Genomic DNA, 14,574 nt, shown 5'->3' with positions numbered 1-14,574 from the left:
GTTTCACCAATGGATTAAACATTTTAGTGTAATCAATCTCTTCTTGTTGGTTGTACCCCTTAGCCACCAACCTAGCTTTATAATGTTCTAATGTACCATCAACTCGTCTTTTTATTTTGAAAACACATTTGCACCCAATTACATGTTTGACATCTTAGGCTGAAACAAGTTTCCAAGTTTTATTTTTTATAAGTGCTTCATGTTCCACTTTCATAACTTCTCCCCATCTCTTGTCTTAGAAAGCCTCTTTAAAGGCTACTAGTTTGAGATCTTGAAGGAGAGTTATCAAGAGGGCTATAGGAATAGGGTGTTTGGTTGCTAAAAAGGTGTGGTAATCTTGGTACCTATTATTGGGTTTTAAAGTTCTATCTTGATTATGAGTAGTCATATGATTGGTACGAATAGGTTTATCTACAGCATAGTGGATTGAAACAAGTTCATTTTGGCCCATTGTTGGAACACTACTGGATTTAATAGGGTTGGTAGCCTCTGTTAGAACACTAGATAAATTTGGTTCAGTTGGAGAGGTCTCAGGTTCAAGACTTTCTTGACTCGGCTGATGATTGGTAATGAAGATAGGTGAAGTGAAAATAATGGGTTGATCTAGTCTAGAAGTATCATTGTGAGAGTTTTCATTCATCTTCATAACGGGAAATGTTTTTCATAAAAAACATGGCGATAAGTGAAGATTTTCCTATTCTTTAAATTCATGCAATAATAGCCTTTGTAATTTGGTGCATATCCCATAAACACACATCTTCCAGACTTATAATCAAGCTTGTGCTTTCGATAGGCACATAAACATCGGAAGCATTCACACCCAAAAATTTTAAGAAACTGGTAATCAGGTTAAACTTTAAATAATTTTTCAATGGGAGACTTATAATCAAGCAAATTGGTGGGAGTTTTGTTGATGAGATATATTGCAGAACTGAAGGCATACGTCCAAAATTTATTTGGAATGTGAGCCTAACCCATTAAGGAAAGCCTTGTTTCAATAATGTGCCTACGCTTCTATTTGCCAACCCCATTTTTTTTGGGGGTATGCGGGCAAGAAACTATATGCCTGATTAAATTATCAACAAAATAGTTTTTCAAGGCTTGGAATTCACTGCCCCAATCTGAGTGGAAAATTTTTATTTTGAACCTTGTGATATTTTCTGCAAAGGCCTTAAAGTCTTTAAAACTTGACTTACATCTGATTTATTTTTTATAAGATAAAACCAAATATACTTTGAAAAGGCATCGACAAATATCGCATAGTACCTAAACCCATTGGTACTGACTACTGGGGTTGTCCCCCCACACATCAGAGTAGACGATTTCAAGAGAAGCCTACATAGATTTGGATGAGTGACAAAATGGTAGATTATGATTTTTTTCTTTCTGGCAAGCCTCACACACATTATTAAATAAAAATTTATCATAAGACAAATCAAATATGTCCAACACATGTCAAACAATTTTGTGAGCGGGATGCCCAAGACGTTTGTGCTAGTGATCTAATGAGACATTCTCTCCATTCTGAGTTTCCTTATTTTTTGCACTCCTCTTTATTTTGTAGAGGCCCCAGTCACTTATTCCTTGATGTAGAATCTTCCTTGTTATATGATCCTTGACATAACAAGAATTTCGGTGAAACTCAAAGCATATGTTATTATTCTTGGTAAAATGTTGCACAAATAACAAATTTCTTGTGATTTTTGGAACATGTTAGACATCATTCAAATGTAAATCTTGAGTAATACTAGAGGATCCAATGTTAAGAATATTCAAATTTGATCCATCACCAATTTTTAGAGCATTTGGTCCTTGATATTCAGAATGGATGGAGAGATTGCTGATATTACTTGTGTGGTGTATGGCCCCATAGTCAAGATACCAATTATCGTCCCCATAAGCTCGAGTTATATTGTTACTTAGAGTGGCGTGATAAGCTTGAGGACTCTTATTTTTTAGAAGGTTAGTGTAGGAATGGCAATTCCAAGCAACATGGCCAACCTTCTCCCAGATTTGGTAGACTGGCTTTTCTTCTTGATTTTTATTGAATCAACGACTATCTCAATTTTTGTTTCTGGGCTGATAATTATTTCTTCCTCGACCACGATTATTTTGTCTATAGTATCCTTGTTTAGAAGCTATATTTGCAACATAACTTATGTGGTCAGAAGATTGATTATCATTGTTCCTAAAATTGGCTTCTTGCATCAAGAGAAGACCATGTAATTCAACAACAGTGATTGAATCTATACGAGTTTCTATCAAAGTTTTCAAAGTGAAGTATTTGCTTGGCAATCCTCTAAAGATCACATCATCCACTGGTTTCGAAGCAATGGCCAATTGATATGCAATGGCTTTTGCTTTGAGAATGAATTCATCTATGGAACTCATACGCTTTTTCAAGTCTTGAAATTGTGATTTAAGTTGCATGACCCTCGATCTGGAATGTGCAGCATAAGACTGCTTAAGGGCATTCCATACAGCAATTAATGAACTCAGGCCAATGATTTGGTTGTGAACTAGTTTAGAAAGAGATGATAAAATCCAACTTAGCAGAAGTTGGTCGCCTCTTAACCAGTCAAGATAATCAAGGTTAATCTCATTTGAGTGTCCCTTAGTTTTTGACATTGCTTCCGTCAATAAATGCCATCAAATCATAGGAAATAAGGATGGGAGTAAACTGAGACTCACAGATCAGGTAGTTTGCATTCAGTTTTTAGAACTCATGCTCGAGCTGCTGGAGTTAGAGGAGTTACTCATGACTGATGTTGAATCGATGGATTGGTTGGCTCGTGTGATGGCCCTAATATCATAAAAAATTAAAATGTACTATCAAACTAACTAGAAGCACACCAAAGTTTACGTGGTTCGGTCATATAAGACCTACGTCCACGATCAGGTAACCTCTCACTCACTCTCTCTCTTCTCTCTTATTTTATTTCATCAAATGTCTGACACATATATAGGGTCACATATATGGTTTATATTAGGAAGAATTTACACGGCTCATCCTTTCCTTTATTTATGGGATAGATCTCACATTGTGAGATATTGATGTTATCTCTTGAGTTGGCAGTCTCCTCATTTGGTTGGAGATTTACCTTGTCATTTGATTGTCGACTTCCTTAATTGTTGTAATTATGCCAGTTATCAAGGATAGACGATCTTGTTGATCTTGATCTGACATGGATATTCTAACAAAAACTTCATATCTCCTTTGAAATGGAGCATTCTATGAATAGATGGTGATTGCTTTCTTGACTGCTTTTACAGAGAAAACACTGATTAACCGCTAAAATTCCAACTCTTTGGATCCTGTCCAGGGTAAGAAGCCGACTCACGTCCTAAAAATAGCATCGAAACAGCTCAGGAAAGACATTGCTCGGTCCAAATCTGATGATGCCAAGTCTCAACCTGGTTTTTCTCTCTTAACAGCTCCCAGTGCTCTCTTTTGGGTAATTTTCAGTGAATCTAAGATTGTGAACTAACGTTAAAGTCCAAGCAGCTCAGGGAAGACACTCCTTGAATCTAAGATTTAAAACTAACATTAAAGTCATAAATGTATGGCTCAAGGTGGGAGGGGACACCCCTTTATAATGAGTATCAATTTCATGTTTCTCCTTCTCTTTCTCTTCCTTTTTCTCATCAAACACTGGATCCCAAATCCTACGATATTAAATACACCAATAACATTTTTACTAACATTAAAAGAATTTGGATATATGCTAGGCTTTGTGAACTTAATCGTGCTTCATATAATGACATTATGATGTTATTTGCCAACTGGTCAAGCCAGGGTAAGCTTGTCTAATATATCAAAATTTGCCTATTTTGAAGCATCGTGTTTTTAATGTGTTCATATTGCATTAAATTACATTAGACTTTTTTTCCAATTATTTGTAATTTTTTTATGTTTACATGGAGAAAGCACCCCCAGAATCAAAGACCTAGCCGCCCTACTTTGCCTGTCGTATTTATGGTCATTGTCCTGGTAGCGTAAAACTTTGTGGGCTTACCCCTTGCCCCCAGGTAGTTGCCACACTTCGGCTTGCATAAGGGGTGACGCCCATAGGATTTGAACCTAGACCACCTGCCTAGCGGTGTAGGTCCCATCCCACTACGCCAACTATTTGTATGTTTGTCATGTAATACTAAGCTTTTCCTAAGAAAACCCATATTTTAAAAAATATAGCGAGATTTCTCCTTTCCTGAGTTGATCCTAAAACCGACATCTCTGACTATATTCTGCTTGATTCTCAAGCACGTGATAGGTTTCTCTGGGTAGATAAACTTATCATGGAGAAGAAGTCATTGGGTCCTCCCATAGCATATCAGATGATCTATCAGATCACTTTAAGAAAGTGATCTAACATAGGGATGTCAACGGTATGGGTTTGGTACAAGATTTTATATTGGAATAGATAATCAGGTCGAGTGTGCCATCGTGTTGAACTCGGTTTCAGGAAGAAAACCCGATAGGTTGCTTAGGGGTATTAGTATAGAGGGTGGTGTATGTTCTCCCTCGATGATTCACTGAATCCCACGTCTGTGTTTGGGGGGGCGAATGAGTGCCACATATTTATGCACATGGGGTTCGTATTCTCGTGTATGTTGACATAACTTTGCATCGGACTTTGGTGCTGTTGCAAAAACTTAATCACCCTTACTTACTTTTCTTGCTCTGAAATGACGGTTCGAGGAAATAACAAAAATATCCTCCATTCAAAAGTTGTGAAACTACGGTTTGAGAAAAGGATAAAAAAGTCCTTCATCCAGAAAGTTTGATGTTAACTATTTAAGGTGTAGACATTCGCTATTCATTAAACTCTTGCGCCATCTGCTGTAACAGTAGCACCCATTGTCAATGCAAGCTTTGCTTTCGTCTCCAGTCGAGGTTTCTGCCTTGTTTTGTATCCTGTTTTACAACACATTGTCGCCTTCTCGTGCCTGCCTTGTGTTACAAAACATTCCCATGTCTTCTCTTCATTTTCGTTGTCGTTAGGCATTATGGAAGAAATCAATGATGCACAAACATTCCAACCAATGCCATTAATGCGTCATGAGTAGCTTTCCATCTCATCATGCTATCGATGAAGAATGCATGTCGTCTTGTGTGCCATTAAGGAATTGTTTTGTTACTGCAGGTAGATCTTGTTCTTACGATGGTTGGAAACTTATCGATATTTGTAAGACGCTGGGACCTGTTGAAAAGAATGCTTGTTTACAAATGCTAGGAAGGGCCTCCAATCCATCAGGTATCCTACATTCACTCATTATATGCTTTGTATTTCAAACCGTTGTATTAGTAACATACTACCGATTTGTGAGATATTGTTTTGTTAGTTAATATCGATTTGTTTGCTATTATGCCCAATTTCTTCCGTATCGATTTGTAATTTATTGTGTGATATATTTATCGACCTTTTAGATATTATGGTTTTGTATTATCGATTTGTAAGTTATTATGCTGAACTACCGTATCGATTTTCAATATATTATTCGATATGTATATCGATTTGTAAGATATTATATGTTTTGTAATATGTATTCATAAGATATTTGTACACAAACTTTGAAAACGTGTGTGTGCAGAAACACATTGTTACACGCATTCAAATCGATGCTCTGTCAGCGTTTTGTATTAAACTCGTTTCACATCCTCTTGGATCTACTGACAGCGTTATCGTCAACACACATGTACGACATTTCGTGTCTTTTATTGGCATGGTAAGTGACAACTCGATGCTCAGTATAAGCAGATATCAAACTGCAGTTGCTTTTATATTGTCATCCTTTAAATCGATTCTTTGACTTGCTAACCCTTATCGGTATCCGTTGTTATATGCATCCTGATTAAATCATAGTAAACGTATGCGCTTGCTAATGCAACATGATATATTCCTTACAAAACATTCTTGTGTCTTCTCTTCTTTTGCGTTGTCGTTAGGCATTACGGAAGAAAGCAATGACGCACAAACATTCTGACCAGTGCCATTAAAGCGTCGTGAGTAGCTTTCCATCTCATCATGTTGTCGATGAAGAACGCATGTCGTCTTGTGTGCCATTAAGGCATTGTTTTGTTACTGCAGATAGATATTGTTCTTACGATGGTTGGAAACTTATCGATATTTATAAGACGCTGGGACCTGTTGACAAGAATCATTGTTTACAAATGCTAGGAAGGGCATCTACCCCATCAGGTATCCTACATTCACTCATTATATGCATTGTATCTCAAACCGTTGTATTAGTAACATACTACTGATTTGTGAGATATTGTTTTGTTAGTTAATATCGATTTGTTTGTTATTTTGCTGGCAACACAAACTGATATATTGCTTATAACATTGTTGAGCTTATCATCAGGTTGTAATGAAGACGATATAGCTCAATCAATTGAAAGTTATGGAGAATTGAACATCTATAGTAATGATGCAACTGAAGAATTGAACATCTGCACCAATGATGCACATGATAAGAAGGGTGCATGCATTAGACTCACTCTTGACTTGAATGTTCCAGTAGAAGAAATGCAATTCAATAATGAGGTAGATTATCATGGCAGTACACATAATAAAAGTATAGGCACTGCGAATGAACATGGAAGTACACTTGACTATGTTCCGGTAGAAGAAATGTAGTTTAATAATGAGGAAGCTGCATATAAATTTTACAATGATTATGTCATAAAAGTTGGCTTCAGTGTGAGAAGGTTTTCTTGGTCAAAAAATGCACAGGGTGTTGTGGTGAGAAAGACATATGTTTGTTCCAAGCAAGGTTAGAAGAAATCAATGGGAAATCCAACAAGGAGCATGCCAGAATCAAGATGTGGATGTCAAGCGAGAATGGTTTTGAGAAGACATCCGAATGGGAAATTTCTAGTTCGTACTTTAATCAATGATCATAATCATGATTTATCTGCATCATTTATGACTCCTATGTTAAGGTCACATCGTAAAGTAACTGTAGTGCATGTTGCAATGGCTGAAATAGCCGATAGCGTCGGCATTGCACTAAGGAAGACATATAATTTGTTTGCCCACATAGACGGTGGTCGCGATAATGTGTCATTCACACCTTTGGATCTAAGAAACCACTTGAGAAGGAAGAGGACAGATAACATGAAGAATGGAGAAATGTGTTCTTTGGTTGATTACTTACAGAAGAAATCAAGCAATGACCCTAGTTTCTTTAGTGCAATGCAACTGGATGAAGATGGATATGCTGTGAATATGTTTTGGGCCGATTCAAAGTCAAGAGTAGATTATTAATGCTTCAATGATGTGCTTGTATTTGATACTACAGTAAAGATTAATACTGAACAGTGGCCATTTGTGCAGTTTGTCGGAGTGAACCAGCACTCACAGAGTTGTATATTAGGCAGTGCATTTTTGTATGACCAGACCAAGGAAAGCTTTGAGTGGTTGTTCAGAGTATTTATACAGTCAATGAACGAGAAGCAACCTAGAGCTGTACTTACAGATGGTGATCACGTAATTGCGGCTGCAGTGCTTCATGTGTGGCCAGATGCACATCATCGGCTATGTTTGTGGCATATCTTTTAAAATGCAGCAAAGAACATAGGACACATATTTAATCAGAAGACAGGTTTTGATAAAAAGTTTACTAGGTGTGTGCTTGAGAGCGTAGACGAGATCACCTTTATGTTTGATTAGGAGAAAATGATTCAGACATACGACCTTGAAGATTGTCTGTGGTTACAAAATTTATATGCAGAAAAAGAGAAGTGGGCATTGGCATATGGAAGACAATACTTTTATGCTGGTATGATAAGCACACAAAGAGCTGAATCTATGCATGCCACTTTGAAGAAAACCTTGTATTCATGTTTAACAATGGTTTGCTTCATGGAACAATATGAATTATTTATAGACGGTCTAAGACAAAATGAGCTTGAACAAGATGTGAAATGCTTCAATACACGACCTCCAACTTTTGACATGAAAATATTGATGTGACCTGCAGATCTGTATACACTAACTGTATTTGAATGGATCAAGAAAGAGGTGTTTTATGTCATGAATTGCAATATTGAAAGACCCGTGCAAACCGAGAATATATGCAAATATCGTATTTTATGGGAGGGCGAAAAGCATCACAAAAGGCAAGAAGCACATGTCACGTACAATGTGGACAATGAAAGAGTTGAATGTTCGTGCAAAATGTATGAATTCAAAGGTATTTTATGCTGTCATGCATTAAAGGCACTTAATCAAGAGAAGATATAAGAAATACCAGAGTCTTATGTAATGCAAAGATGGAGAAGACAAGCAAAGATTGAAATGCTTGATATGGACAATGTGAGTAAATCTGGTGTCGACGAGAAGTGCGACATAGCCTTCCGTTACCAACAACTGTGTAGGTCATTTATGCATGTTGCTGATTTGGCATTGAGAAGTGAAGAAGGCTATGTATGCATGAGAATAGCATCAAGGGAGTTACTTGAAAACGTGCAGTTAATTAACCATCAGTCTGTTGCAGCGAATGAATACCAGTCGAAGATAATGGGATCGAACAACGTAGGTGAAAATCATGCTTCGCTTGACACTCCCGAGAAGTTGCGCCGTAGCCTAAACATCATCTTCAACAAGTCGGTAGTGAACGTTGTTGATTATGATGGACATATTCATGAAGCGAAGGGTATAAAAAAAAACCTGTCTCTGATCGCAGTTGGAGGAGGACAAAGGGTGCACTAGAATTGGTTGGCAAGAAAAGGTCTAAGAAACAGCCAACCTCTAATCAAAAGCAACAAAGCCCTTCTCATGAACAGGTATGTAAGACATTATATTGTTTCTCATTACGTGAAGCTTATCAATATCTAACTCGTGTAATGTCCAACATGCAGCAATACCCTAAAGACGTAATACCCAATGTGCTAACCTTCATTCCTCCCGACCAGATTTTCGGCAATGATAGCTTCAGTTTTACAAGTCTTTTGGTATGTAATCAATATTGGGATGAGGTTTGCATTTCTTATGAAACTTAAGGCAGTGTTTTATATTTTGTGTTTCATGACAGGCTCTGATGAATTCGCAAGAGAAAACTTGTACACAGGAATCTCGTTTGGGCTATTAATTAAGTTGTCATGCCTCTTTGCATGACCCGATAACCACATTGTCGGATTTGTTAAGAGTTTAGGGTTTCTAGCAGAGCTCGTTTATTGAGAAATTGTTGGATTTTCCTTCTTATTCGGACCGTAGCAGAACTCCTAGGATGTCAACTGATCTTGCCGAGGAAGTCTTTCGTAATCGTTGGATTTTGATTTGTCGGTGACGATTTGTGGTTTGTGGTTGGTGGTGCGTGAATCGATTTCATATTCGTTGTATAGCAATTTGTGCAGTCATCCGACTGCAATTTGTATGAGTAATATATAACAGTCATTCGTATACCCTTAATACATATTTACAACGATTCGTAGTTCAAATCATGTACATCGATTTTATGAGAAATTTATAAAAAAGTAATGATTTGAACACAGAAATCGATGTATGTATAGCATAATACAGTACCAATCGAGACGAAAATTGAACATAAAGCCTCAACATAAAGCCTATAGCATAAACCCTATACCCTAAACTGAGTGAACATCAGAGAACACATTTGCAATTTATGCGGTCAACACAGTCATGTAATCGACGTTGGGAAATGATAAAAGTAAAGATCTATAAGAAATTATTGACGTTCACAAATCGTTGTATTCTCTACCTCCTGTACTGAAAATCGCAAAATAAATTTGTGTTGTATGCTGTCAAAAAAACATGGTAATGTTCTCCGTTGAATGATAATAGTCAGCAACGATAAGGTATGTTTGTCGTTCAGAAATCGCAATTTTCCTCGTCGTCATTGAATGTAAATCGCAGGACACATATGCGATTCGTACGGACAACAAAGGATGTATTGAAAATTTTTTCATTGATCATACATTATTCATTGATCACGGTGGTTGAGCAGTAGATCTTTTGGCTCATAAATAGTCGCACAAGTACTGGACGGTGTGATTATCTTCTACTTCGTGAACCAGCAACAGTCAAACAGACGGTTCCTTTATAAACCTGGAGTTCCTCACTCGAAAATGTAACTAGCTACATAGCAAATTGTGGTCGATGAGGCAGACGAAGATAGCTACACGACCAACAATGGTGAATCATGCGTATATTGTCTACACATCGTCTCCATTTTCATCAAAATCTGTATCTTTCATACCATTTTTGTGATTTGTGTTGTGTACTGTATAATGTAATTTCAATATCGTTCATTGCAAATTCCTTATTCATTTTAGTAGAATATTCGCCGACGAAGTTGGGCGAAAACTTAGTCAATCACTCTTGGAGGACATCAAACGAATGCACGATGAATTCGCACAATGCAACATGATCAGTAATTTTGTTCGTATGAAACTAGTAGGAGTTGTCTATATACGTAAGTCATGTGTACGTACGTTAACAACATCATATTTGCTGCAAACAGACTATATCCGATTTCGTCAGTTATATTAAAAGCAACACAACAAGCAAAACTATAAGCATTGTCAGCCCGTATTTCATGGTATATCGGTTGTATTTTATGTTGTTTTTGGTTATTGATTTAGTCCAGTTGATTCTTATTTTAACATTGTTGTTAACAATGTTTTGGTTTGCAGACTATCTTACGTTGTTTGCCATACTCCTGTGGATTTAAAGACGACCTACCTTACTGGGTTAACTGTAATCATTGCAGAGACCTTTTGTCAAGTAAAAAAGTAAGTAAACAAACCTAGAGTGCAAGGTTACAACATAACAGTGCTAACAACATTTTTACAATCCATTTGCAGATATTGATTCCTACACTCTGGCAATCTGAAAAGCATTGGGTCTTATACGTGATGGATTTACATGAAAAACAACTATGGTGTTACAATTCGTTGGAAGTTGACAGTGGTTTACGGCTTGACATTTTCCATCTTGTAAGATTTCATCTATATGAGTATCGTGTCGTGTATTGGGGTCATGAATTTACTTTCAGCCGCATTATTCTCAGATCGGTTTCGTCAAAGGCATTTTGGGAGTCAACGTTAGCGAGTAGATCTATCGCGCGGCATACCATGCTCCTTTACAAAATAATGGCGTTGATTGCGGCGTATTTGTAATGAAGTACATTGAAGCGATATATAATGGTGCAGAACCCTGTTTCGACGTTGTATGTCATTTCTTGGCCTCTGTTATTGGGGATTAAATGCATGTCTATTTGTTCCACATTACAATTTTTTTTTGCAGGTTGATATACCTGGATTCCGCGAAGAACTCTGGAAAAAATTGATGGCCTTTCTAATTGCGGAGGAGAAACTAACGGAGCCGCCACGAGGATCTAAAAGGCAACGAACAACGGTGCCCACCACGCCAGAGTAATTTCATGTTCGTCTATTTCAAGTAGATTTTAGAGACGGTACAACCAACTTGTGTGTAATCTATCATATTTCGACCGAATATTACAAGTCGTTGTTGACTGCATGAATTGCAATCCTATTTCACGGTTTGCATTTAAAGTGTCTCAGCAAAAGAGCGATTCCTGATCAGCAAACAAATCTTACCGCTATTGACCTTTATCATGAGCGCATATCTTACAGCAAACATGATTTATGCATGCTCTAAAAAAACATGTATATGTTTGCCCAAAAATAATAATAATCAACAACGATAAGGAACGGTTGTTGTTCTGAAATCGCAATATTCTTCGTCATCATTGAATGCAAATCGCAAGGAAAACATGGGATTTATACGGTAAGCATGCGCAAGTAATGAAAGCTTGTAATTGATAAAAGATGTGCGCTCAACCCGCACGATTGACAGTCACAGAATTAGATTGCGATGTATGCAATCAACAAAGGCTTCTAATGTTCGAAATGATAATAGTCAACATCGATAGGAAATGTTTGATGTTTACGCATCGCTTTATTGCTGACACTCACAGAATGAAAATCGCAAAAAAGATTCGCGATGAATGCGATAAACAAGAGTCATTAATGTTGCTTTCGTAATTAGAAATAGTACACAGCGATAAGACAGGTTTGATGTTCAGAAATGGTGGTCTAACGTCATCTTCACTGCTACTACCATGAAATCCTGTGTAATAATATGAAAAATTTTTTACTGTGAAACGACGTTTCCTTTAATTATGATTTTGCAGACATATGAAATAAGTCTAAACAGATACCTCAATTGCGTCGAAGCCGCCTATACACTCGATTCAAGAACAAGTCATTTATGCAGAAATTGTCGGTTTGTCGGTTCCTTATTCACGGAGCAAAGTGGAACACATCCTTAACCTGTGTGATGTGTCATTCATATATAAATGAAACATCCTATCACCCTCTGCCAGTTTTCAAATAAATACAACAGTTTTAATAAACACAGAACAAATCTCAAATAAAATACACTCCGCATTAATGAAATTAAACAATGTCATTTCATACAGTTGTATACAAAACTAATCAATGCGATTGGACATAGTAGTTCAAATCACGGTAGCACGTATTGTGTGGGTTTGATTTTAGAAATATTTTTTGGTCTTATATAAATCCACAACTTCGTCCACCCTCGTCCCAACAAATCGCCATAGGTGTAGATTATGGACTTACACCTCGACAATGGGTCGGCTCGAGTCACTTTCCCAACTAATCCCTTCACAGAAAATGAGACATTGTTCAGATTGGTTAACCATTTGCGATTTTAATTCGATGACATTGAGCAATAGAACGATTTCTAAGCATCAAGCATCTCTTCTAGCTATGCACTATTTTCGTTTACGATGGGGCATATATATTACGATTTTCATTTTCGTAAGTTCAGCAATACAGCGATTTCTGAGGAACAAACCTTTCTTATCGATAATTACTTCATTATTTTTTAATGGTGAACATTATGTGCCTTTGTGGACAACAAATCATGGAAATCTATTTTCGCAATTTTCGTTCACGGAGTGTGAGTTATACAAAGATTTCAGAACAGCAATAAAATATCTTTCGTTGTGCAGTATTTTTAATTACTGAAGAGCAGCATTACTAGCATTGGTTTACCGCATACAACACAAAACTATTTCTCGTTACGATTTAATTTTTGTAGATGAAACAGTACAACGATTTACAAGCGTGTTTTGTAAAGTTCAAATCATATTTCAACGGAGACAGATTTACAAAATTTGTAGTCTTACAAAATTTGCCTACGGAAATTGGTTTAGACAGTATCCAAAATCTGTTACAAATCTATTTACATCCTTGTAAACTTTTCTGGATTGTGTCGTCTGTTTCCTTTGTAAGTAGTCATGTTAGCTGATTATTTATGTCTACCGACTTTTTAAACTCAATCAAATTTCGACATAGTTCATCGCGTACTTCTGGTATATCTTCCTACAACAAAATATGTAATGTGAAACCAATATATGACAGGAATCCCCAATAACAGCGGATACAAAGCTCATACAGCGTCGAAACAAGGTTCTTTTCCATTGTATATTGCTTCAATATGCTTCATTATGAATATGCCACAATCGACTCCATTACTTTGTAAAGGAGCATCGTCAGCACAAAGCAACATCCTCTCAGCAATGTTGACACCCACAAGGTCGTTTAGGAATCCCGCCTGTGATAAATGGAGAATATAGTAAAATCTGGTCCACCTCAAATAGCTACGATTCACCTATGGACAGAAGCTTACCAAATGCATAGCGTCACGTTCTACACCACTGTGGCAGTCTAATGAGTTGTAGCACCATATTGTTTTTCCCGTAAATTCATCTCGTATAAGACCCAATGTTCGGGATTTTGCCAGAGTGTATGAAGTAAAATCTGTGAATCGATACAATAATTTATCAATCCATAGACATATCGTGATGAGGATGTTAGGACTAAACCTTGGAGAAGATGTTTGTTCACTTACCTTTTCAAAATTCGAAAAGTCTACGCAGTGATCATCGTTATTCCAACAAGGTAGTGCATCTACGAATCTACTAGTGTATGGCTTTCATCGGACGTATATCTGTTGCACAAAATAGTAAGGTTTAACCACCAAGAAACGTGAGTAAGTCATAAAAGAAAATAAAACAATAGCAGAACAGACATACCATGAAATAAGGGGTGATGATGCGTATGGTATTGCTCGTTGCGTTGCTTTGAATATAATTGACAAAATCACACATTGTCTGGTTGCAAAAATTTATGAACTTCAAAACATACAAACCGATGACCTAGAAAATGATGGTGGTTACATACGTACAAAATTACTGATAGTGTTCCCGTCTGCAAATTCATCTTGCATCTACTTGATGTTATCTTCGAACTCTTTAGGGCGTTGTCGTCCACCCTTGTCTGTGAATGTTGCACTGAGTGCACCATGAGCATAGTATTCAGAATTCGACATTGAAATTATTTTCCACAGTAAACAACACAAATCGAATATACGACATAAAAAAGCAAATGTTGCCTAAATCGGTCAGAAGGTTCAAACAATATACGCCTTAAGCGCTAGTGCTGGTCTTGTGGATGTGGTTGTCTTCTTCTTCGACGCCATGCATGGTCGTATT

This window comes from Nuphar pumila, chromosome 2, assembly GCF_984573655.1.
Source record: "Nuphar pumila chromosome 2, dmNupPumi1.hap1.1, whole genome shotgun sequence".
Taxonomy (NCBI): Eukaryota; Viridiplantae; Streptophyta; class Magnoliopsida; order Nymphaeales; family Nymphaeaceae; genus Nuphar; species Nuphar pumila.
The sequence above is the reverse complement of the archived record's forward strand: the minus strand, read 5'-3'. Positions refer to the sequence as shown.